This window comes from Hyla sarda, chromosome 3, assembly GCF_029499605.1.
Source record: "Hyla sarda isolate aHylSar1 chromosome 3, aHylSar1.hap1, whole genome shotgun sequence".
Lineage (NCBI taxonomy): Eukaryota > Metazoa > Chordata > Amphibia > Anura > Hylidae > Hyla > Hyla sarda.
Window position 1 is genome coordinate 139,669,671 of NC_079191.1, and position 25,617 is coordinate 139,695,287.

The 25,617-nt window shown below is 41.7% G+C and overlaps 1 long non-coding RNA gene across 2 annotated transcripts; it reads left to right on the forward strand.

The window, feature by feature from the left end:
* The first annotated feature begins 1,768 nt into the window (after positions 1–1,768).
* LOC130360644 (uncharacterized) lies at positions 1,769–25,617 on the forward strand. 2 transcript variants are annotated; one of them, XR_008890744.1, is made up of 3 exons: positions 1,769–1,903; positions 6,447–6,516; positions 25,323–25,617. It is a non-coding gene; the product is annotated as an uncharacterized LOC130360644 (long non-coding RNA). The 2 variants fall into 2 exon arrangements; XR_008890743.1 differs by having other exon boundaries at positions 1,769–1,855.

Consider the following 25,617-nt stretch of genomic DNA (forward strand, 5'->3'; position numbering starts at 1 on the left):
TAAAGGTAGAAAACTAAACAATAATAAAAAATAAAGGAAGGTGGTGGTTTATTATGATGGGGGCAGTGAAATGGGAGGATTATAAAATTTAACAAGATCATGACAAGTACTCTTTAAAGAGGAACCACTTAATTAGCCCTACATACCAGAGGCCGGCCATTCATGAGGATGTCTGACACATACAGCTTACCTAAACATTGCTGCAGCCAAGCAGGGCTCTGTACACTGAGGACAAGCAGGGCTCTGTGCACTGAGGACAAGCAGGGCTCTGTACACTGAGGACAGGCAGGGCTCTGTGCACTGAGGCTCAGTGACACACCCCTGGCTCACATAGCAGGATGATTGAAAATTCTGGAGCCTGCACACTGGTAATAGCTGCAGAGACAGCTTTTTATCGCCCAAGAATATACACTTTTTTTTGTTAACCAATGTATATTACAAATATACATATAATGGTATTATCAACATTATATAGAAAAAAAAATTGCAAACACTAAAGGTTTTATTATGCACTATAATGCTATTCAAGTCCTTTAAATGTTGTATTTGCCTATTTGGACACCACAGCGGAAGGGCGCTAAGGTCTGAAAAATGTTGGCTTGTTTTTTTCCTGTTTTTTTGTTGCACACATATGTTTTAAAACATTAGTCAATACAGATGGACTGTATTTATTAGCATCTTACACCAATGTCCAGTGCGGGAGCTATCTGTCTTTCTTCAAAATATTGAATTTATAATAATTTTTTGCATTGCAGTGCTCAGATCCTAAGCGTGCTTCATATATCGGGAGCCGGTGCAGGACACAAATATACATCCTGCGTCGTTAAGGGGTTAAAGAGAGTGAAAAGAACGCATTCACCCATGATGAACTTGCTTGTAGAACTTTATTTCATAAAAGCAAACATGGTGCAGCGGGTAGAAACAGAGGCGCAACGTTGCAGCAACACACTGTTTCCTGCACCCTGGTGCACTTCCTTGGGCCGCCAGCAGGAAACAGTCTGTAGCAGCCAGGTTGCTCCTCTGTTTCTACCCGCTGTACCATGTTTTCTTTTATGGAATAAAGTTCTACAAGCAAGTTCATCACGGGTGAGTGCGTACTGTTCCCTCTGTTTAAGTTACTGGACATTTACACTCTCAGAGAACGGCACCCCTGCGCTAGTCCTAATATAAGGGGAAGCTGCAGCCATCTATCTAAGACGTGTTCACACACCAGCGGGGCCGGGTGTACCTTCTAGTTTGCTTGGATACATCAAAATACCTTCAAAATATTCCAACATCATTGTGACCTTAGACTTTAATAGACCAAATGTAGCCTCACAGTGACAATGTTTGGTCTGTTTCACAAACCTACTTTGTTTGGAGTACACAAAGATTAATCTGTTATGTTTTTGGTGTACTGCAAACAAATTGTATATGCTTATGTGGTGTCCCAGTACCGCATCCTATCCGGTACCTTTGTATATAAGTCCCCATAGCCAGAGTCCCTAGGATGTCGGGGGTTCTTCTTAACTAGCCCACTCCTAGTCACCTCTCATCTAGGTATTAGTTATCTGATAATTCTTCAGGATTTGTGTATATGTGGGATTGTACAAGTGTATATAAATGGTTAATTACCTATGCATGGTGTAACAGGACCTGCGGGTCACATGACCGGGTGAACTCTATGGTTTTATGCTTGAGGACCTTTGAAGGTTCCTGTGATGTTTATCTCCCATCACTCCTTGTAATGGTGAGTGACAGTTGATTGGACCAGTAAAAACGGCCCTGCCCCTGCCCATGTAAGGGAGCGGCGGCCATTGCTCACTCACTTTCCTCGTGGGCTGTTGATGGAGAAGGATCTGCGCTGCTGTCATCAGTGAGTTTAGGCCTGAGCCTTTCGGCGACGGCTGATATCTGCTAAATTGTGAGTGTGTCAATCCCTAAACACTCTGCAAGATCACCGGACCTTATCTATCCCCTAAATCCGGACGGATCTTCGCAATATTCCCTAATTCAGAGACTTTTATGGGAAGTCAAGGTTCGCAACAACTGTTAGTCATTGCACTAGATAGAGACTGTATTCCTGAGACTGTTACTGTTCATTGGATGTATCGCAAGCATTTAAGTAAAGTTATCCAAGTTCAAGTACCTTCAGTCATTTTATGCATGCACCTATCGTTACTGGGAAGGGCGGCGATAGGCCGGAGAATTACCTCAGCATACTAGCCCTCAGCCTGGCGTCACGAACTATAGGGTTAACCTTAACCCCTCATCTACCTAAACAACACCCCAACTACCATACACCCCCCAAGGGCTACCACACTTGTAAAACAGACTAAATGTAGGCATTGTCGGACTACATTTACTCTATTCAAGTCTATAGCTACAGTGTGGAATATGCCAGATTAACATTTTCATGGTATCCATAAGTATACAGACATCAGGGCCCCAAAATGGGATATGAATGGAGCTTTCTGATGAAAAGTTAACTAGTTGCCCATAGCAACCAATCAGATTGCTTCTTTCATTTTTGAGAGGCCCTTTTAAAAATGAAAGAAGCAATCTGATTGGTTACTATGGGCATCTGGTAAATTTTTCCTCTGCACAGATTTTGATAAATCTCCCCCATGTCTACTGTCTATATATGTAAACACATAGATTGCCTCTTTTCTACTCTGTGCGGTTAAGTAAAATAGAAAAGTAAATAATATCAATCTTTTTTATTGAAATAATGCATTAAGCCAGTCATCCCTTACCAGAGCTAAATCCGATTAAAATAATGAACACTAAACAGAACCAACATGGAAGATCCGCAACAGATTATCTGCAAGAAAAAAAAAGATGTAAAATTTTAAGACTGTGCCAGGAAACTTCAATGCAGGACAAACAAACAACCTACCATAACAGGATTATTCTCAATAGCTGAGGAAGAAAAAAATGTAAAACTCTTACAATATAGATATACACAAAGTATAAAAACATAGAAATACTTAAAGGGTAGTGTTAGTGTAGTTCATAATATAGTGTCTGTACCTGTGTGTGACGGTTTTCTCACAATTCTTATGTGATTTTTACTCCAATATTTATTTTTACCAGCATACAAAATGACTGTTGTCTCAGATTTTTCCCAGGTTGCAATGCGGCCGAGACCTGACCTCACTAGTCAGCTGATGGCATGGAGCCTGTCTGCTTCAATGGGTGGAGGGATCGCTTGGAGGGAGAGAGATCAAGCTGCAACTAATGCTACAGCTGTAGGCACCCTGATTGAAAACCACAGGTCTTTTGAATGGATGCAGTTCATTTATGTTTCAATGGGTGGGGTGGCTGATGTGTGGGAGGGAGGAAAATGGAATTGTGGGATTTGTAGTCAAAAAAAGAAATATCAAACAGGAAATACCAGTCACAAAAAGCTAGCCACAGTGTTCTGGTAATCTCACAACATAGCCATTTAGCCCCAAGACAAGCGCAGATCCTTCCTAAGCATGTCCATAACTGTCTGCCAGGTACGTACTACAATCCCCTTATGGTGGATTACCCCTTTAAATTCACATAAAAAAAGTAAATACATCAATATCCCCCTAGATAAAGAAATAATGAAACGCTTGTTTGGGTAAAATACACTGCCATACAAGGTTTCAGTGCATACATATAAATGTATTGCATTATTCAGACCACCCTTCACTGGTCTATGTAAATGCATCATATATTTTTGGGATTTTAATGTGTTTGGATTATTATGTGAATAATAATCCAAGATATTATGATATTAAGATATTAAGATATTATGCTGTGTTCACGCGGCAGAAGATGTGCGGAATGTCCACACGGAAAACAGATGCGGACACACCACTCTCAAATGTGTTATCTTATAGACGGCAATGCATTTTCGAGCGGAATCTGCAGAAAGAATAGACATATCTATTTTTTCTGTGGACGCAGGAATCGGAATTTCTGTGGCAGAAACATCCGGCATGGAGATTCTGCTATGTGAAGAGTGTAGCTGAATTCCACTAAAATCAAATGGGACTCTGCTGCAATGTAATGTCCGTGTGGAATTCTTCTGCGGAATTCCACTCGGAAATTACATGTGTGTGAACCTGACCTTATATTTATATTTTTTATGCTTTGTATATATTTATAGGTTTATGCATTAATTACTCAGTACACTTCATGTTTTTATAATGAGCCCTTTAATAGGTGTTTAAAAGCTAGTTTAGGGCTACTACTTGTAAGCACTGCACATATACTAGTAAACGTTACAGAGGGAAGACATGTCTTGTATTTCCCAAGTCAATTGTGGTTGTAGACTTACAAATCCCAAACATTAAAATGTTATGTCTCTTACATTTTCTGAAAACAATTACATTTTTTAGAGAAGCTATTTGTGCTTATGAACCACTTCTAAATTGGGATAGAATGTTCCAATTATAGTCGCCTACATTGGAAGTTATGGAGAACCGGTTTTGGTCACTTAGGTCTAGGTCACTGATGACAACATTGACATTTGTGAAAGTCATTTCCATTAACATTTGGAATACAGAGATATGTAGGGGCTACTTACTACAACTGTAATATAAATAAAGAGCAGAACCCTAATAATATCCTTACTAATGTACTTGCATTTGTATTAATGTGTTAATTCAGAAAAGTTTGCTTCATGGCAAACTAGATTCTGTTTCAATATATAAATATGTACTGGCTAGGATGGCTCACAAACATTTGTTACAGATAAATGAAGTGCTTTACCTATAGAATGCAATTCATCTTTCCATTTATCTTCCAATATTAAAGGGGTATTCCAATAAAATATCTTATCCCCTATCTCACATCTCAATAAAAGGGACCTAAGTATTTGTTTTGAATGGAGTGGCAAGTCGCGCATGTGTGCTGCTCCTCAATTCTTTGTCTGTGAAGTTGCCAAAGACAGCAGAGTACAGCGCTCAGGAATATCCGGCAGCTCCAGTAGAAAACGAATGGAGAGGTAAAGCACACGCAAAACTCAAAACAAACACTCTGGATAAGGGATAAGGTTAAGGGATAAGGGATAAGGTTTCTGATTACGGGGGGTCCACTGCTGAGACCCCCTGCGATCTCCCTGCAGCACCTGCTTTCTATGCGGGTGCTGAATCTCCAGTTTCGGAAACCTCCAGGTTTCCGGGACTGGGGACGTGACGTCACGCCACGCCTCCTCCATTCATGTCTATGGGAGGGGGCGTGATGGCCATCACGCCCCCTCCCATAGACATGAATGGAGGGGGCGTGGCGTGATGTCACTTCCCCAGTACCGGAAACCCGGAGGTTTCAGAAAACTAGAGACGCAGTCCCAGCAAAGAATGCGGGTGTTGCAGGGAGATCGCAGGGGGTCTCAGCAGCAGGCCCCCCGCGATCAGACATCTTATCCCCTATCCTTTGGATAGGGGATAAAAGGTTTTTTTGCCTGGAATACCCCTTTAACTTATAATACCTCTTTAATTTTTGTAAATTTGCAAACAGAAAGCACATAAAAAACGGAGCATCGCCTTCATTCATTTTTCCCACTCCTTGTAGGACAGACTCTTAAGGTGCCCATGCATGTTATGTGAATCCACCCCAACCCACTGATTTTACCAGGATTGGGTCATTATTAAAACTACATGATTGTTTTCTGACTCTTCCCAAACAGCAGCTGTCAGGGAAAAGAGGGATTAGTTGTGTTACGTTTCAACATGCCCGAGGTGACTGGCAGTGGCTTACCTTTTCTCTGCCTATTAAGAACACATGCATGCATATATGAGGGTCGAGTGGTCTAGCTGCCTGCCAAACTGGCATTAGGCTGGCAGCTATCTAAAGCAATGCTTCCCAACAAGGGTGCCTTCAGCTGTTGGCTGTCTAGGTATGCCGGAAGTTGTAGTTTTGCAACAGCTGGAGGCACACTGGTTGGGAAACACTGATTTATAGATCTAAAGCTTATGTCCACCTTTAAACAAGTGGCAGCCTTCATTGTTCAATATCTTTGTTGAGCCTGAGGACACATGGAGTTTTATATAGGCTCACATTGGTAGTGGAATTAGGTGAATTGCAGGTGGCTGACATTCTCCATGAGACCTTTTGCAGGGTTGTATACATGGTATCCTAACATCCTGTGTGGTGTCCCGGTACTGGATTTGGTCACGTACCTTTGTCCTAAGTCCCCACAGTGAGAGTTCCTCCATGCTGGTAGGGCTTTCCTGGTGGGTTCACCCCTAGTTGCCTCCTAAATCCATTCAGAAATGTATATATTAAATATATTTTATAATGTAATTTATGTACAGGACCTTTGGTCACGTGATATGAATTGAGTTATGTGATAGGTCATGTGATGTACCATAATGCCTTGATTTAGGACTGCAGGTTTGGGGACCAATAAGCTTTGATCCTGCCCCTTCTGTATATAAGGGCACTGTATGCAATAATCTTATCTCTTCTCTCTTGTATCCTGGATATGAAAGAAAGCAGATCTGTTATCAGCTACAAGACAAGCTAGGCCTGAAGCCTTCCACTCCAGCCGCATTCTAAACCGTAAGTTAATCCAACTCCATCCTACAAATCCTACATGACTACTGAACCTAAACATACGGTAAACATCAAAGCTTATTAGCGACAAAGTCCCAGCCAACCTGTGTGTAGCCTAAGTCCCGGTCCTCTGCAAAAGACTGTTTGTTATTCATCCTGCATAAAATCTGCAGTAAAGTTATTTCAAGTTTATTATAAATCCGGCTGTGGACAATCCTTTATTCTTCCCTATCGTTCTTGGGACGGGTGGCGGTAGGACATATATATCTAGAGGAAGCCCTCACCCTGGCGTCACGGCATTCAAGAGTTAATCCTATACTCAGCAACACTACATTGCAACACCCCTGTTCTCCCTTCATTCCCGAGCGCCACACATGTTATAAACTATGTCCAGCAGTATCCTGCGGATAGGGGATAAGTGTCTGATCGCGGAGGGGTCTGATTGCTAGGACCCAGCTCAGCTCCACGTTTCGCACACAGCAGGTCAGCTGGTTGAAACATGCCCCCTCAATTCATCTCTATGGGAGAGGCAGAAACACAGCGTTTGTGTCTCCGCCTCTCCCATAGACATGAATGTTTCAACCAACTGATGTGTTGAGGACAAAGCTTGCTCTAACAACGCAGAGCCGGAGCCCCATATGGGAGATCGTGGGGGGTCTCTGTGGTCGGACCACCACAATCAGACACTTTTTCCCTATCCTGCCGATAGGGGATACGTTTATTACCGTTGGACATCTTCTTTAACTCATCCATGCAAACCTTGCGTATGCAAACCAATGTAGTACAATGTGTCTTTTTATTCTATCTAAACAGATGTAAACACAACATAACAATATAATATTTTGTGAAAGCCTTTTTGTTCCAATTATTACTAAGACACAAGTAGTAAAATATAAAAACCTAATGTCATTATTTCACTGGAAGGCTTTGCTTAAACTGAGTCCTGTGCTGCTGAGATGTTCTAAACATTCCATGTATATTGGGTATATACAGAGTATACATTATTACATATGCAGGCCTTTTACCTTCTGAGTCCTTATTGAAAATTGGCCCGGCATTTTAAATCCTCTGGCAAAGTAGATTGAATTGCACCATCCAATTATTAGAGCCAAGGAAAGTGGAATTGCTTCTCCCTCGTGTTCTAGAACTCTCTATATTTCTGCAGAGAAAATGAACAGTGACTATACCACCCTATGGAAAACCCCATCTTAGTTAATAGGCAGGTAGATGATTCTGCAAAAACCAGACAACATAATACTAAGATCTGACAGAAGATTTATGCATTTGATCTGTCCGTGATTTGCTTTTTGAACTGTTCACTATATGTTACAGTTTCAGTATTGCTGTGTAAATTAATCAAAACTGATGGAAACAAATTAATCTAATAGGCCTCGGCCTAAAGACATGCGTGTTACCAGAGCAACCCCCAGGCTGCCAATTCATTATACAGTCTTGTCAGTCTGGAGTCGATTAAGTCCCGCTGACAGTAACTTGCCACTATGACAACGTGCCAGACAGCTTGTCGTTCTGATATATTTATAAGCGAAAAGAGATGTGTTACTACTTTGGATTAACATAGTAATGGAACGGACTGTGGATGATGACAGACACTGTGCTCTTTATTAGGGTTAATAGCGTCAACTCTGAAAGACAACCGAGTTATTTGCTTATGTGAGATGATAAACATTGCTTGCTTTGTTGGGAAAAAACATAATGCTCTTTGATTATAAGAATAAAATGTTTCTTTTATATGTACAGCTGGCACTACAAGGCAGAAACGTCACTAAATAGTTGGCATAGCAAAACAACATTACAACACTGTTCACAGAAAAATCCTACCTGTCAGTAGTAGTGCTCCTTTACCACACCCTACAGAGCATCTGGAAAAATGTCAAGACTTTGCCCTAGGAAGCTAGAAAAAGAATTCCCTACCTAGTATCACGTGACTGGCCAGGCCCACTTGACTGAAGATTTCCAATGCAATGGGCCGATTGCTTCACTAATGTCACTTAAAGGGGTATTCCAGGAATTTTTTTTTTATTTGACTGTGCTACAGGGCTGTTAAGTTAGAGTAGTTCATAATATAGTGTCTGTACCTGTGTTTGATGGTTGGTCTAGGAATTCTTACATGAGCTTTGCCTTGAAGTTCATTTTTTGAAGCATATAAATAAGGTTTTCACAGGTTAAAGTGCAGCCGAGACATAAAATCACTGGTCAGGTGTTGAAAGGGAGCCTGTCTGGTTTAATGGGTTGAGCGAATGCTGGGTGGGAAGAAGATCATTCTCCACAGGGTGGAAAGGAATTGTAGTTTCATGAACAGGACACATAGCTCAGCTGTGCTTCAATGGAAGGGGTGACTGATGTGTGGGAGGGAGAAAAGTGAACTCACGCTAACAAATAAGGGATCCTGGGACTTGTAGTTGGATGGAGGAAACAGGAAGGAAATAGCCATTTCACAATAAGAAAGCAGCAGCATTATAGAGGACTCACAACATGGCCATTTAGCCCCAAGACTAGCATGGATCCTCCTTAAGCATGTCCATTACTGTCTGGTAGGTAAGTACTAAAGTCAACTTATGGTGTAAAACTCCTTTAAAATATCTAATTTATTTTTCCTAAAAATGGCTTTATATTTGTCATGAACATTAGGTATGACATGGATATTCTGTGTTACTGTACATTAATAAGGAGAAAGGACAACCAGCTGATGCATTTCCAATATATTGTGAAACCTATTTTTAATAAGCAAAGGAATCTGAAAAAAGCAAAACATGAACTTACGCTTCATAGGACCTTCGTGTCCCTCTTCTCTAGAGTCTGTTGCTATGTATAGCCAATTAAGGAAAATTTGAAGTCTGACAAGAATCAAGATTGGTCCACACAGTGTAATTACCTCCCCCGCCAGCCTTGTAAAGTCTTTTGTTACTCTTATAGGATCCCTTAAAGAACGTGAAATACATTGTGTTATTTGAAAAGGCAATTATTATACTTAGTAGTTCGGCTTCTAATGTAATAATTTATGATGATTAATTTAAAAAAAATCTTTAACTACTTACGGGAATACACTTTTGTTTCATCACAGCTTTATTAACACCCTACACCAGGTGGCAAATGTTGAAAGAGACTGACGCTCGTGAATATCACCACCCATGTTAGATAGCTGGACATCCAAACCAAAAAACCTATATCCAAACGACCTCCATTTGTGACTTAGTAGTCTTTTGGTGTAACATTCACAAATTTACTTACAGTACCTAGAATAAATGTAAGACATATACAGCATTCAATTAAAAAACATAAAGCTATTTACGCTATGTATTAATGTACAATCAGGAAGCTAATGCAAATGTAAATTGTCACTGTCAGGCCCACGGCCTGATTATAGAATCATACATGTGTTATAAATGTATTTGTGTATAATGAATAATCTAAGGCATGGGTGAGGATTCATTCAGACTGTGTATTTGTTTTTATGTATTCCAGTTTCGTCGGGGCCCCTGTCTGCCTGTGTTATACTTCTTTTGAAGTAAAAAGCCTTTGGAGCAGCAGGATATGAGATTTCTCTGGTCCCATCATAAAAACAAGTTTGAGATAAGGGACCAGGAACAGAAATGACCCTCACCTGGTGGGATCAGAGGGGAGGGGGATGGAGTTTTCCCTCCAGAAAAACCACTATAAGACTGAGATGCTGGACAAACCTCACTGTTTTCTTCCTCGAGTATGCGAATATTCACATAGTTACATAGTTAGTACGGTGGAAAAAAGAGATATGTCCATCAAGTTCAACCAGCATATGCGAATATATGCGAATATAATGAATATTTGTGAAATATCGCAAATTCGAATATGGGCAATGCCGCTCATCACTGTTGCTGAACTCTGTTATATATTTTTGGACCTGCATGTCATTTGTTTATTTTATACGTAGAACTGTGATGCCTTTTATCAGATTAAGGCCCACATTTATCATTGCAGTGAAAGTGAAGCATTTTTTTACACCTTTTTTTTTGTGTGCTGATAATGTGTAGGAGCACCAAATTTATTAAAAGGTAAAACAGCTTTGATAAATTTAGTGCAGGTACACATTTTCTGAAATTTCTGTCTACACATGCACCAAAAAGCTACACCATGTCTGGGCTGGTGTAGTTTTAGAAACTTTTCAGTGGCTTTGTGCCTTTTTTTGCTCCTTTTTACAAAAAGGCGCAATGATAAATCCCTTCCATATCATGTGTATTGCCAAAATCAGTGGATTGCAACTCAAAATCAGTGGATTGCAACTCAAAATCAGCAGAAATGTGTAAACAAAAAGGGGCAAAATAAGGCGCAAAAAACCCTGCTTGCCCCTTTTTTGCCCCTTTTTTAGACACAAAAAACTGTCTAAAGACAATGATAAATGTGGGCCTAAATGTTTCATTAATCAGCTCTGGTCTTTGATCTCTAAATATAGGAGCTCACCGTTCTGAAGGAAGCTCAGGTGAAACACATTTATCAATGGGTTAATTTGGTGACTTGCTAGTACTAGTAGTGGATACCCAGAGGTCTGGTGGCTTTAACCCTTGCACCACGACACTCGCTGGACAGCATCTTCGCTGGACGATAGGGTGTGATCGTGACAAATAGTGGCAGCGACGGGATATATTTTAGAGATTTTTAGTGCTTGCTGGATTTTACCTGTAAGCAAATCTTAGCAATAAATTGCATACATCTTCTTGTGTGTAAATTCCAAAGACAGAGCTCAGTGCTGGTTTAAAAGACATACAAAAAGAGTGCAAGACAGTTCTGTCCTTCCCTTCACCTGTTTTACCTCCTGTGTCTCATCTCGGAAATATGGAGGCATATCACAAGAAGTCCAAGCCTGCACTGGAGCTAATGTGCAAAGAAAAGGACATCCCTACTGCAGGGAAGAACAAGGAACAACGTATTGCTGATCTTGTGGAGTATGATGCCCGTGCAGAAGAGCTGAGTGACATGAGACAAAGTCCTACAGCTGGAACAGCCATCCAAAGACTGATATCTCTGGGGGAACGCAGCAACATTACTCCCTATAAGGACAGTACTCCACATGAGGCCTTGGACTCTTATATGCGGACTGCCTTACAACACCTTGGGAATGTGAATGCTATTATGAAACTCCACCTGCTTCTCCAGTACCAAACTGTAGAGAGAGAGGCACAGACACAGGCCACAGCGAGAGAGGCCCAGTAGAGGCATGAATTGGAGGTTCTGAGGCTGAGAGGGGATGCTTCATTAGCACGGAGTGATGTGCAGGATCAAGGAGACCACAAACCTCACTTGGAACATTTCCCCATGTTGGAGAAAGATGGTGATCTGGATGTGTTCCTGAGGGGATTTGAAAAGGTTTTCCAGCAGTTCCATATACCTAAGGTACAGTGTGGATGATATCTAACCCCACGTTGCAAGGGAAAGCTTTGGATGTATTTGCTTCTCTTCCCTCTGAAAGTGACCAGGACAAAGAGGCAATAAAATCTGCCCTGCTAAAAAGTTTTAATCTGACTCCAGAGGCTTATCGGAAAAGATTTCAGACTTTGCAACAAAGCGCCACAGAAAGCTGCACTAAACATGCAGGTCAGCTAAGGACTGCATTCAGGCAATGGACTGGTGGCCTACAAGTCACTACCTATGAGGCCCTGGAGGACTTGATGGTCTTGGAACAGTTGCCAGTTGCCAAAGACAGCAACGGAAGCAGCAGAACTAGGAGATGACTTTGCCAATAACCGGGCGCCAGCAACAAAGCGTGGATCTGCACAAGCTGGAGCAAGTACCTGGAGGGGAGCCACACAATTAAAAAGCACCACCTGGCCAGCTAGGAAATTCTTGCCATAATCACCAAAAGCTACAGGAGCCACATTGGGTCAGGGGGACACCTGCCGATGTTACAGATGCAATAAGATTGGGCACCTGAGTGCCACTTGCCCTAATAAAAAGAATTCTCCACCGGCAGCTGGAGGACACACAGCTGTTCTTCTGGTGTCCAGAGAGGTGGAGAAAAGAGGGGATAACCTACAGAGTGTAACTGTGGGTGACCGGATGACAATGGGTTTACGAGATTCTGGAGCCTCATTAACCTTTGTGCGGCCTGAAGTGGTGGATACAGAGGACAGCATCCCTGGAAGAACCATGGCTTTAAAAGGAATTGGAGGTGTGCGACCTTCTGTGCCCATGGCCCGTGTGTACCTGGATTGGGGTATAAAGGTTTGCGGGAGGTGGCGGTCTCTGAGGACATTCCTGTTAATGTTCTCCTGGGGAATGATTTAGGTCGGATGTTCTGTTATTATGCTCCGGAGGACACTACCTGCACACCAGATGGGCTAGGAGAGAGCCCGGTTCGTTCTGAGGTACTGTGCAAGACTTTGGGAGACACTGTGAAATGTGATAACTGGGAGGGAGTGCAGGGGATTGATAATTGTTTACCTGTGACTGAATCAGTGATGACAATGAATTACCAATGCCAAAACCTAGTGGACATGGGCTAGGAGGAGGGTTTGCTGTGCCCCTGGTGACATGTAAGGATGAGGGACCAGCAGTGAGTGATATGTTCCAATCCTGTGAGCCTAAGATGGAGGAGGAGGAGGGAAGGAGTGATGGGCCTGTATATGATGCCTGTAACATTGTTATGTCTGCGACTGAGGGAGAGGAAGCTAAACCCCAGGGAGGCATACCAATGGTGGCAGTGGCAACATGTTAGCAATGTGCCAGGGCTGCAGCTGTAAAAAGAAGGGAGGATGGTGATGAAAAGGGGAAAGCTGTGTGACTTGCAAGCCAAAGCAGAGGAAGGTGGAGATGCTAGTTCACCTAGGGAAATGTGCTCCCTGATGCCATGAGATGGGGGAGGGCAATGAGTATTTCCAGGAAGCTCTGCACAGTGACCCTTCTCTTGAAGGGCTGAGACAACATGCTGAACAGCCAGGTGCTGACACAAATGGGCATTGGGTATATTGGGAAAACAATATCTTGTACTGGGAGTCCCTTTCCAAAGGCATGCTAGGGCTCCAAGAGAGATATAGGCAGTTAGTAGTTCCTAGGCAGTACAGGAAAGAGCTGCTGAGGTTAGCCCATGAGACCCCCCGGGCAGGACATTTGGGAATGGCCAAGACAAAGTCCAGGTTGGCACACAGGCATGGGTACTGCTTTTGCAAATTACTGTAGATCCTGTCATGTCTGCCAGAGGGTGGGTAAGTCTGGGGATGTTACTCATGTTTCCCTAGTGCCCCTACCAGTCACATCTGTACCATTTGAACGAGTGGCAGTGGATATTGTGGGGCCTCTAGCTATACCCAGCAGCACAGGGAAACAATGTATTCTTACTTTGGTGGATTATGCAACCGGATACCCTGAGGCTGTTGCCTTATCCTCCATACGGGCAGATAAGATGGCAGATGCACTGATCAGTATATTCTGCAGGGTGGGGTTCCCCGGAGAAATGCTCACTGATCAGGGCACACAGTTAATGTCCAATCTCGTGCAAAGTCTCTGTAAGAAGGTGAATGTACAGCATTTGGTAGCAAGCCCATACCCCCCCCCCCCCCCATCCGTCCCCAAACAAATGTTCTCTGCGAGAGGTTCATTGGGACCTTGAACAAATGCTGAAAACCATTGTAGAATCAGAGGGCAGAGACTGGGAAAAGTATTTACCCCATCTTTTATTCGCTTACAGGGAGGTACCCCAAGAGTCTACAGGTTTCTCGCCTTTGAATTATTGTATGGTCGCAAAGTGCGGGACCCCTAGATTTTATTACGGGGGATGGGAAGGGGGGGTTACATGGCCCTGAGACTTCTGTGGGGGAGTATGTTCTGCGATTCAGGGACAGGATGTAGGCATTGACTGGGCTGGTACATGACAACCTCAAAGCAGCACAGTCCAGGCAGAAGTACTGGTATGATCGCAATGCAAGGGATTGGGTCTATGAAGTGGGACAGAAAGTAATGGTTCTGAACCCCATCAGGCAGAATAAGTTGCAGGCTGCCTGGGAGGGTCCCTTCTGCATTTTGCAGCCCCTAGAACCCACCACATATGTAGTTGCCCTTGATGAGAAAGGTAAGAGGCAGAGACAGTACCACATTAATATGGTAAAGGCCTACTATGGCCCTGAGGAGGTGGTACTCAGTGTATGCAGTGCACCAGAGGAAGTGCTGGGTAGTGATCCCTTACTGGACCTAGTGGAGGAAGCTTAGGGCCTGGGATCCCTTCAGGATGTGGAGATCAATCCACAGCTCTAAGGGGAAAGAAAGAGGCAGCTAAGTCAGGTACTAGGCCACTTAAGTGCCACCTTTACTGGGAAGCCAAGGCTAACTACTCTAGCCACTCACCATGTTGATACGGGGGACCAGCCACCGCTAAGACAGGTAGCCTACCGGGTATCCCCAGAGGTAAAGGCCCATATACAGAAGGAGATTGAGGACATGTTAAAGCTAGGGGTAATTAAGAAGTCAAAAAGCCCTTGGGCCTCCCCAATAGTTATGGTGCCCAAAAAAGACAAATCCACAAGGTTCTGTGTGGATTACCGAAGGTTAAATGCAGTGACTACCTTTGATGCTTACCCCATGCCCAGAATAGATGGACTACTTGATCAGCTAGCAGGTTCCCAATATGTGACTATCATGGATTTAAGTAGAGGGTACTGGCAGATCCCTATGACCCCAGAGGCCTGTGTCATGTCTTTTGGGATGAAAAATGCCCCAGCCACTTTCCAATGACTGGTTGAATAGCTGCTAGAGGGCCACAGGGAATATGCTGTGGCATACTTAGATGATATTGTCATATTCAGTAAGACCTGGGAGGAGCACCTGATTCCCCTGGGCAAGGTGGTAAAGAAAATAGCTTACGCAGTGCTTACCATAAAACCAAAAAAGTGTCAAGTTTGCATGACAGAAGTGCAGCATCTAGGACATAGGGTAGGAGGAGGGTCCCTACACCCTGGGGCCAGTAAGATGGAGTCTATTATGGCCTGGCCAATTCCTAAGACCAAAAAACTGGTCATGTCCTTTTGGGGACCTCAGGGTATTATCGTAGATTTGTCCCAGACTATAGTAAGATAGCAAAACCTCTCACAGACTTAAATGGGTACTCCAGTACTTACACATCTTATCACCTATCCAAAGGGGATATCCTTTGGATAGGGGATAAGATGTGTAAGCACCGGAATACCGCTTTAAAGAAGGTGTGTCAAAGCAAATTACCTGGACTGAGGATTGTGATAAGTCCTTCATTGCCCTAAAGACAGTATTGTCCAACTCTCCGGTCCTCCAGAGAGTTTTTTAATGTATAACTTTAAGTAAGAAACACAAAAAAGTGATCATGTTCTTAATATGTCTTCCTATTACAAAGCTGGTTGGCTTTGTGCAATGGAGGTGGGACCTGGCATAGCCAGCATCCCTGCTTCCTTCCTCTCTGCAATGATATGGCCACCCACTTCATGAATATTCATGCAACCTCCTCGCCCATGTGAGAATATAAGTGCAAAGGGGATGAAGACAAACTGGATATGCCAGGTTCGGCCTCCATTGTGCAAAGCCGGCCATTGCCAGATTAGCAATGCCAGCTAATACAATGAGAATCTCTGGAACTGGATCTCGGATACCTCATTGTAATCCGGCTCACCCACACTATAAACCCGTCTATTGAGTTAAGTGTGGTTGAACCTGCTGTCAGTTTCCCTTTAATTATAACTAGAGGTATAATGGCTGCATTCGAACAAACATAGATCTATAACACAATATTGTTCGATAGTTTTAATGTTGGCAGGGTCCCTCTAAAAACAGTTTAATAATTAGCTCACTAAACCACATTGCAGGAGCCATATATGTGGCACCTAGAATGGGATAGAATGCTGCTCTGTGATATTAGGAAGTCTTTTCCCAAAGCATTCTTTGGAAAATAATTTTCCGATCTATAGAGGGGAAGATATATCTCATATTAGCATCTACAGATACACATTTGCAGGGAGATGTAATATGGTTCTATAAAACCAGCCGAAGACCTGTGCTAATATCGCTAGGGATGAGCGAATCGAATCTGACGAATCCAAATTCATTACGAATTTTAGTAAAAATTTGCTTTGCAAGGAAACTGAATATCGCCGTGATTTGATTAAACAAATAGCTTCCTTAAACTCCATTTAGTGCGGTCCAGGCTCCAGGGCATCTAAAATGGCGGATCCACATGTGAGCACATGGGGCAAGGAACTCTGGGAAGGTGGGTAGGCGGGATGACCCTGAATCACATGCAGCACTATCAGCAGCCAGCCCTGCGATGTCACAGCCCTATATAATTGGCAGCCATCTTGCGGCCAGCCATTCCAGTGTGAGAGAGAGAGAGAAAAAGTACACTCTAGGGTGTACTACACAGCGACTCTGTACTGCTGCAGTGTGGTGTATAGTAACTCTAAAGCTAGCAGGGGCCAGTTAGTGTGAGCACTAAAAGCCATTGTCACCTGCTATTAGTGCATAATAATACTGTACTGGGCTGTACTACACAGCGACTCTGTGCTACAGCACTAGTGTGTACTGCAACTCTAAAGCTAACAGGGGCCAGTTAGGGTGAGCACAAAAAGCCATAGTCACCTGATTTCAGTGCCTTATACAGGTTGCGTAGCGGAGCATGTTGTCCTCTCATAAGTGTAACCTGTGCGTACATAGGTGGTGTAGGTTTTTTTTTCCTGACAAACTAATTTGGCCCTACTTACTATGAAAGGCTAGCGAAAGCTACACACTTGTTTTTGTAGCCTAGTTCAGTTTTAAGTGGAATGTATTGTCCACCTCTCATAAGTGTAAGGCTGGATTCACACCACGTTTTTGCAATACAGTTTTAATGAAAAACTGATTCCTCAAAACTGGACTAAACTGGACTAAAATGTGTGTACAAATTTTAACCCGTATACGGTTGAAAACCGTATACGGTTTGAAAAAATTATATCCGGTTGCATCCGTTTTTAAGAAAAAAAAATTATACGTTTTTAACTTTTCACTCCAATATGAATAAAGTTTCACTTGTTTGATTAAAATTCCAAGTGGTAGGCTAAGGTTTTGGGTATGGGAAAAAAACGGACAAGACCGTACAAGATGGACACAACCGGATGCATTGCTTGCCATACGGTTTTCAATGCATACGGGTTTCAATACGGTTCCGTAGTTTTCACATTGAAAACATATACGGGAACTGTATTGCAAAAACGTGGTGTGAACCCAGCCTAAACTATACATACACCTACGTGGTGTACGTTTTTTTCCCTTTTGAACAAATTTGGGCCTAGTTACTGTGAAAGGACAGCCAAAGCTACACACTTGTTTTTTTTAGCCTTATACAGTTTGTAGCGGAGCATATAGTCCTCCTCTCATAAGTGTAAACTGTACGTACACCTACGTGGTGTCCTTTATATTTTTCCTGTTAAAATAATTTGGGCCTAGTTACTGTGAAAGGCCAGCCAAAGCTACACACTTGTTTTTGTAACCTTATACAGTTTGTAGCGGAGCGTATGGTCCTCCTCTCACAAGTGTACACACTTGTTTCTGTAGTCTAAAACAGTTTTAAGCGTAATGGAGCGCATGGTCCTCCTCTCATAAGTGTGTACTGTATGTACACCTACGTGGTGTTTGATTTTGTTCCTGTTAAAGTCATAAGGGCCTAGTTACTCTAAAAGGCCAGAAAAAACTAAACACCTGCTTTTGTAGGCAAATAAAGTTATAAGCGTAGTGGAGCGTATTGTCCTCCTCTCATAAGTGTAACATATACGTACTCAGTTGGTGTATACATATGTCAGGCAGAGAAGTGCCAGGACATGCACATAGGAGTGGCTAATGCATAAATTCATAAGGTGCATAAGGTCGCAGTAGGTAGGGGCGTGTTGCAGCAGTAGTTGCAGCGAGAGGTCTGACCTCCCATTTAGCAGTTGTGTCTCTACCAGCAACCCAGCAGCTGTGATTGATTGGTTCACTCGGTCATCCACTTCATCCCAAGTGACATCCGACACCCCCAGTCAACAGTCGGTGGGTTACTCAGACTCAACCCTCAATTGGCATGGCCCTCATGCTGATGCTGCCACCTCCAGGCTCTGTCATTGTGCCGCCATATGGTCTCCTCATGCTATTGGCACCTCCAGGCTGTGTCATTGTGCTGCCATTTGGTCTCCTCATGCTGCTGACATATTAAATGAAACTTTTTAAGTTAATATATTTGAAATCTTCAATTTAAATAAAAAATATCTTTAATCTTTTCAATTGTGAGGCCCTATGGTCTGGTCAGGCTGTTGCCACCTCCAGGCTGGATCATTCTGCCACTATATGGTCTCTTCTTGCTGCCGCCAATTCCAGGCTGTGTCATTCTACCACATTATGGTCTTCTCATGCTGCTGCCACCTCCAGGCTGTGTCATTGTGCCACCATATAGACTCCTCATGCTGTTGGCACATTAAATTAAACTTTTAAAATGTTATTTAATTTAAAATCTTCAATTGAAATTTAAAAAAATCTTTTCAATTGTGAGGCCCTATGGTCTCATTGGGCTGCTGCCACCTTTAGGCTCTGCCATTGCGCTGCCAAGTGATTCCTTGTTAGTTTGGGTTTTGTGGTCACACAGTATTAGTTCAAAGTAAACGCTTCGGGCACCCGGGACATTAAACTTGTGAATCTAATTAAAAAATCTTCAATTTAAATTGAAAAAAAATCTCTTCAATCTTTTTAATTGTGAGGCCCTATGGTCGTCGTAATATATTACCCCGGCTGCCACATCCAGACGCTCTGCAGCAGTGATTCTGATAGCGATGCCTTTAATCTGCATGTCCTACTGAATAACAGTATTATCTCACTAACACAGCACACTCCCTATGCGTGTTACAACAAGGCAAAGTGTTCTACACCCTATTTTTAGCCATTTTTAATAGCAATTTGCCGCAAATAAATTCAGACCGAACCAATTTTTTTCAGAAAATTTGGCGAATCGGCCGAATCAAATTTTACAAAAATCTCTAAATATCACATAAAAGCCCAATCTTAAATTCAGAGATCCATTCCCAATAGCCAAAACATTTCAGTGCATAGTCTATTAAAATGGAAATCTGGCCTCCTATTCCACAGCCCATGTCCAGTGTCTTGTGACCTTCTATGTTCTTGGTCAGTAATGGCACACAGAGAGAAGAAATGGCACAATTTACATAACAACACCATTTTTTTTTTTTACATTCCAGCAGATATAAATCTCCTGCAATGTGTTGTAAATCTTGAACTCATTAAATAGAAATAATGAGCAGGTGTCCAGTAATTCAAAAAGGTTACAGGAAATTAGGCAGAAAAGTCAGGCTGTGGACTAGTAGAATATCACACTTTCCTCCAACTAGTTAATTGCATATTTTTGGAGTAATATTAAAATTCATATTTAATTCATTTGGATATTATTAGCATGGCTTTTAGATAGGAATAATTGATGACACAAACTGTTTTACTTCAATTTAAAAAAATAAATATTTATGATGCGCGTTTATGTTCGCTCTGCGCCTTCTGAGAATTTGGGATCCTTTAGTTAATGGTGTCTTAGGAACTGGTAAAGGAAAATATGCATAAAGCACGGCTTTTTATTAAATTCTGTACTATAGCTAATCCTCTTTCAGGAAAGTATTTTAATCCTATACTGCTTATACAGTACAGGTACTCGAGAAATGGAAACACCAATTAGCTGTGAAGAGAAACACAATTGCAATGAATTGCAGACAGCGAGCATTTATGTCAACATGTGGAAAGTGAAAAATAGCTAATAAAGAGCATTCTGAGGAAATAATGGAATGAGATAACTTGCAAAGAGCACATGTTCGTTTCTCTTGGTAGCTAGTGAAAGTATTAGCAATAAAAGGATAATAGAGGGCAAATCTGAGTCCTCGGAACTAATACGATGATCTTAGTGGGTGAGGGAAAATTTATGTATTTTAGTTACATACAAAGGGATGACAAAAAACTAGATTTCTTCATCAAAATATACTAAATATCAGTATGAAGACTATAGAATGTTATTTTTACTTGATATGAAAATTAGTGGAAACCACTACTCACATCCATTGCAAATTTTTGGCTGTGGTTTTTCTGTTGCTACAAAACTACAAGTCCTATGATGCTATCTGTATTTTAACACTCCAGGTCCTGGCATGCTGGGAGATCTAGTTTTGCAATTGTGGGGGCACCAGAGTAGAGGACAGGATAGGGATCCCACAGGACCCAGTAAAATACTTAAGATTGAAGGTGGTAATCAGTCTGTTGCAGGCAGGAGGTCACACAATACACTATAGGTCCTGCTAATCCCACATGGCATCTTTAAAAGTAAAAAACTGTGCTAGTGTAATCAATAGAGTAAATCTTATCATGTTATATGAGAAAATGAAAAACTAACTACGGAAAGGAAATATAGGGTCCTTCAGCCACTGATACGTATACCCTTGGAGATAAATTATAATAGATCAATCAACTTAAATCTACCAATGAGGCCACAGATGTATACACAAATGAGCTAAAATGTTTATTTTTATTAAAGATTGTAATAAAAAGACATTGCCTCACAATAAAGTGCTCAGAAAAATTGCATCATATATATATTACAGAATGAAAGACAAATAAACCAGGGTGGGGTATAGGATACAGGTGATTAACCTGGTCTAACCGACCCTGCCTAGTCTAACCCCTTGCCCTGACTGGAATAAGTGTGGACAGGGACAAGGGATATAAATGATGTACAGAACCAAGAATACCAAACATAGAAAAATAGACAATAAAATGACACAATATGTCTAAACTCTTACTCCTTATAACCTACGCGTTTCACCCTAACTTGTGATTTGGGGTTCATCAGGGCTCGGAGGAGCAGTCAACATACCTTTGTATATATTAATTAATAAACAAAACACCACATATATAATTATAAAAATACCAAAGATAGTGAGGCACATATAATAGATAAATCACACGTAATAGCTGCACGATGATGCTGAGTCAAAAATAGACACTGCAGATAAATTAGATGAATTCATCCACATAGGCCACAGATGTAGGAATGAGAATCCTTGATTTTGCTTTCAATAGATGTGGCAATACATCCCTTGCCCAAATAGAAACTTCACATAGAGTTGTATGTACTCAAGATGGCTGAGTGATGTACTATTAGGATACACAATCCTCAATTACCGGTACTACTGGAGCCCTGGTTCAAATAGTCCACGGGTACCAAATGGGATTAATAGCTGATATAGCACAGAGGTCAGACGCATCACAAAAACTATAGACTCCTATTGATAATCACGCAAAAGGTAACAGATAAATGGCAGTTCCGCTTCCCTAATATGGAAAATCCCGGGAGATGATACACTCCCGATCTCTGGTGTCCATTGTATGGACTCAGCGTGCGGCGTGAGATGGACACCAGAGATCGGGAGTGTATCATCTCCCGGGATTTTCCATATTAGGGAAGCGGAACTGCCATTTATCTGTTACCTTTTGCGTGATTATCAATAGGAGTCTATAGTTTTTGTGATGCGTCTGACCTCTGTGCTATATCAGCTATTAATCCCATTTGGTACCCGTGGACTATTTGAACCAGGGCTCCAGTAGTACCGGTAATTGAGGATTGTGTATCCTAATAGTACATCACTCAGCCATCTTGAGTACATACAACTCTATGTGAAGTTTCTATTTGGGCAAGGGATGTATTGCCACATCTATTGAAAGCAAAATCAAGGATTCTCATTCCTACATCTGTGGCCTATGTGGATGAATTCATCTAATTTATCTGCAGTGTCTATTTTTGACTCAGCATCATCGTGCAGCTATTACGTGTGATTTATCTATTATATGTGCCTCACTATCTTTGGTATTTTTATAATTATATATGTGGTGTTTTGTTTATTAATTAATATATACAAAGGTATGTTGACTGCTCCTCCGAGCCCTGATGAACCCCAAATCACAAGTTAGGGTGAAACGCGTAGGTTATAAGGAGTAAGAGTTTAGACATATTGTGTCATTTTATTGTCTATTTTTCTATGTTTGGTATTCTTGGTTCTGTACATCATTTATATCCCTTGTCCCTGTCCACACTTATTCCAGTCAGGGCAAGGGGTTAGACTAGGCAGGGTCGGTTAGATCAGGTTAATCACCTGTATCCTATACCCCACCCTGGTTTATTTGTCTTTCATTCTGTAATATATATATGATGCAATTTTTCTGAGCACTTTATTGTGAGGCAATGTCTTTTTATTACAATCTTTAATAAAAATAAACATTTTAGCTCATTTGTGTATACATCTGTGGCCTCATTGGTAGATTTAAGTTGATTGATCTATATGAGAAAATGGCAGCTATTAGGGAAGATGCGGTGGACCGATTTTATATAGTGTGGGAACCATGGCTCTCTTCACCACATAGCCCAGATTTGCACCATTGTTTTTCTTTGTATTGAAAGGGACAGTCTCCTCTTTGCTCCTGGAGGTCGGCCAGCCTCCTCATTATTTCACCATTTCTCTTGTCTTGATTATGTTTTCTCAGATGATTGGAACTTCTTTTGTAATTGTGTCTTATATTGTACACCTGTTTTGGGGCTTTTGTTTTGGTCATGTTGACCATACCTCTCCATTTTGTACTCATGTTCTTGTGCAAACTTTGTTACAATAAAAACTTCTTGGTTTGACCGTTAATAGTAAAAAAGCTGCCCCAGGACCTAGGAGCTTTCTCTTCTGTCAAACCCTAAGCTGCACTAGCATTCAGAGGTGCCTGCTAGCTATGCCAACAGATCCCTCTCTGCAGTGGCAGCCTGGGCTGTAATGATGCTCTCCTCCAGCAATATTGCATATGACTGCTGGGAGAAAATGTTTTATGTTATTCTGAGCGTTTGGCATGGCCCTAACATTTAGGTAAATCCTGTAGGATAGAATGTTGCGGTAGCAGATGGGAATGGACACACATTGGGGGAGCAGGTGGGATTGAACATAGATGTTGTCAAAGCTGGCAGGACTTGACACACATGTTGTGGGAGTGGGTGGTAAAGGTCAGAAATTCAGGAGAAGTGGGCTTACAGGGGTACTCCGGGAACTAAACCAATAGCCCATCCTTTTCCTCTCATTAACCTATTTTATTGTCTAAATGTCATTCATTAGCTATATAGAGCCATTTCCCCTCTTTGGTTGTCAGTTACATGCATGAAGTGAGGGAATTACATCATCCAGCCATCTATTCTGTCTCTGTTCAAATCACTCTCTAAAAGCAGCCCCCACCTTCCTAAGAGACATGGACCACATGGTGGGGGCTGCTTTTAGAGAGTGATTTGGAAAGAGACAAAGTTTCTGCCTTGCACTGATGAGTCATGCTCTCTTTAGTGCTGAGAACTGGGAGCAGCCTCAGCCAATCAAACACTGAACCTCATTCTGCTGCTCAGAGAAGGAGGGTGAGGGTTGGCAGAGCAGAGCTGCAATGATTGCAGGAAAATGTAGGGGAGAGAAGGGCGGCAAAAAATATCAATCAGCCAAAGACCACAACAGAGGCCACAGGAGCTATGCATATCAGGAAGGATGGTTTACAGGAAACATATTCAGGAAATGTGGTGGCTTTGGAGCTATACATGATAGATATATACTTTCCTGGAGTACCCCTTTAAGAAACTGTCCCATACAGGGCTGTACACAAGAGAACATTTTACGTTGCCCTCTCCAAGTCGATAGGACTTAGTGTAAAGTGGGTAGAAGTGGGTGTAGCTTCCCACACGCGACTGATGACCTACAAATTATGCTGGCTTTCTAGCTCAGGTCTAGAATAGATAATAAAGGCCCAGCACACGGAATTAAAGAGAGAAATAATTGTGCTGTATGCCATTGCATGCCATTTTACATTACATATCAAGTTTGAATAAAAGTCAATAAAATTGGAAATTGAGCCATGTAATTGATATTGCCTGGGGTTCTAACAATGCCTGAATATATCTTAATCTGGTGCACAGGTCACAAATTGTACAGCCGTATCGAAAATCACAGAGCAGCCCATACACTAATAGGAGGGCACTTGACAATATTAAGGAGTCCTGGAAGTGAACACTTCACTAATACACTGACTTTTATTTAAAACGTAATTCTCGCTGCTAGCAATGCCCCATGAGCCTATGAAATACTTTCAAGTGTGGTAAATAAAACTAGGGAGTAGAAAGGCTGTAAAATTGGGGATTTGGAATTACATTAAATACGTTTTCTACATATTTTTCATTAAATCACAGAAAGGATGCATGGTTTTTGAATTATAAATAAATATCTTTAAATGCTCCTCGGTGTCAAGATAATTTTCCTTCCAAACATCTCGCACACATCTCTCGTATGTGGCGGCACACTGCATTATTTATGGTCTCACAAGAAAATTGGATTTCTGAAAGTTAACAAAGTAGGAAAACAGCCAATACTTATAGTCAGGATAGAAGATCAGATGAATAATTGAAGAGTTTAGTGACTTCCATGTTTCCCTCATTGGCTGCCAACTTTAATGGAGTAAAGCCATCATTATTTTCTAGATCCTCTGCACACTGAGCTTTATTGTTCGGCACAAGGTCTAGGATCAAGTCGTACATGTGATAGGTCAGCTGTTTATTCTACTGCTCAACCACCGCGTTTCCCCAATAAAATGAGTGGAAATGTAAAAATGCATTTACTGTATTTTACCTACTGCCTTCATTATGGAAATGAATGCTAACAGTTGTCATGTCTTAGTAATTGATGGACAGGTGTGAATGTACAAGTAACAAATGCTGCTTATAATGAGAAACTCAATTGTGTTATTTCCTCTACCAGGGACATAGTAAATAAACAAAGTAAGAAGAGAATTTAGGACACTGAACCCAGCTTAATGACAACGTTACTGGAATGAATTCTTATGGTCTCTTGGTGAAGCCTCCAATGTATCAGAAGATCTCCCAAGAACCAATATCCAAAGAGAGGACGTCTACAGATGGCGCTCATATGCTATAAAGTGAATGTACTGTATTATCCCAAACAAACAGGACTATACAAAATAATAAAAAGCGAGGTTTATGTGTAAAGACAACACATTTTGAGAGCTTGACCGCTCTCTTCCTCAGGTCCTTAA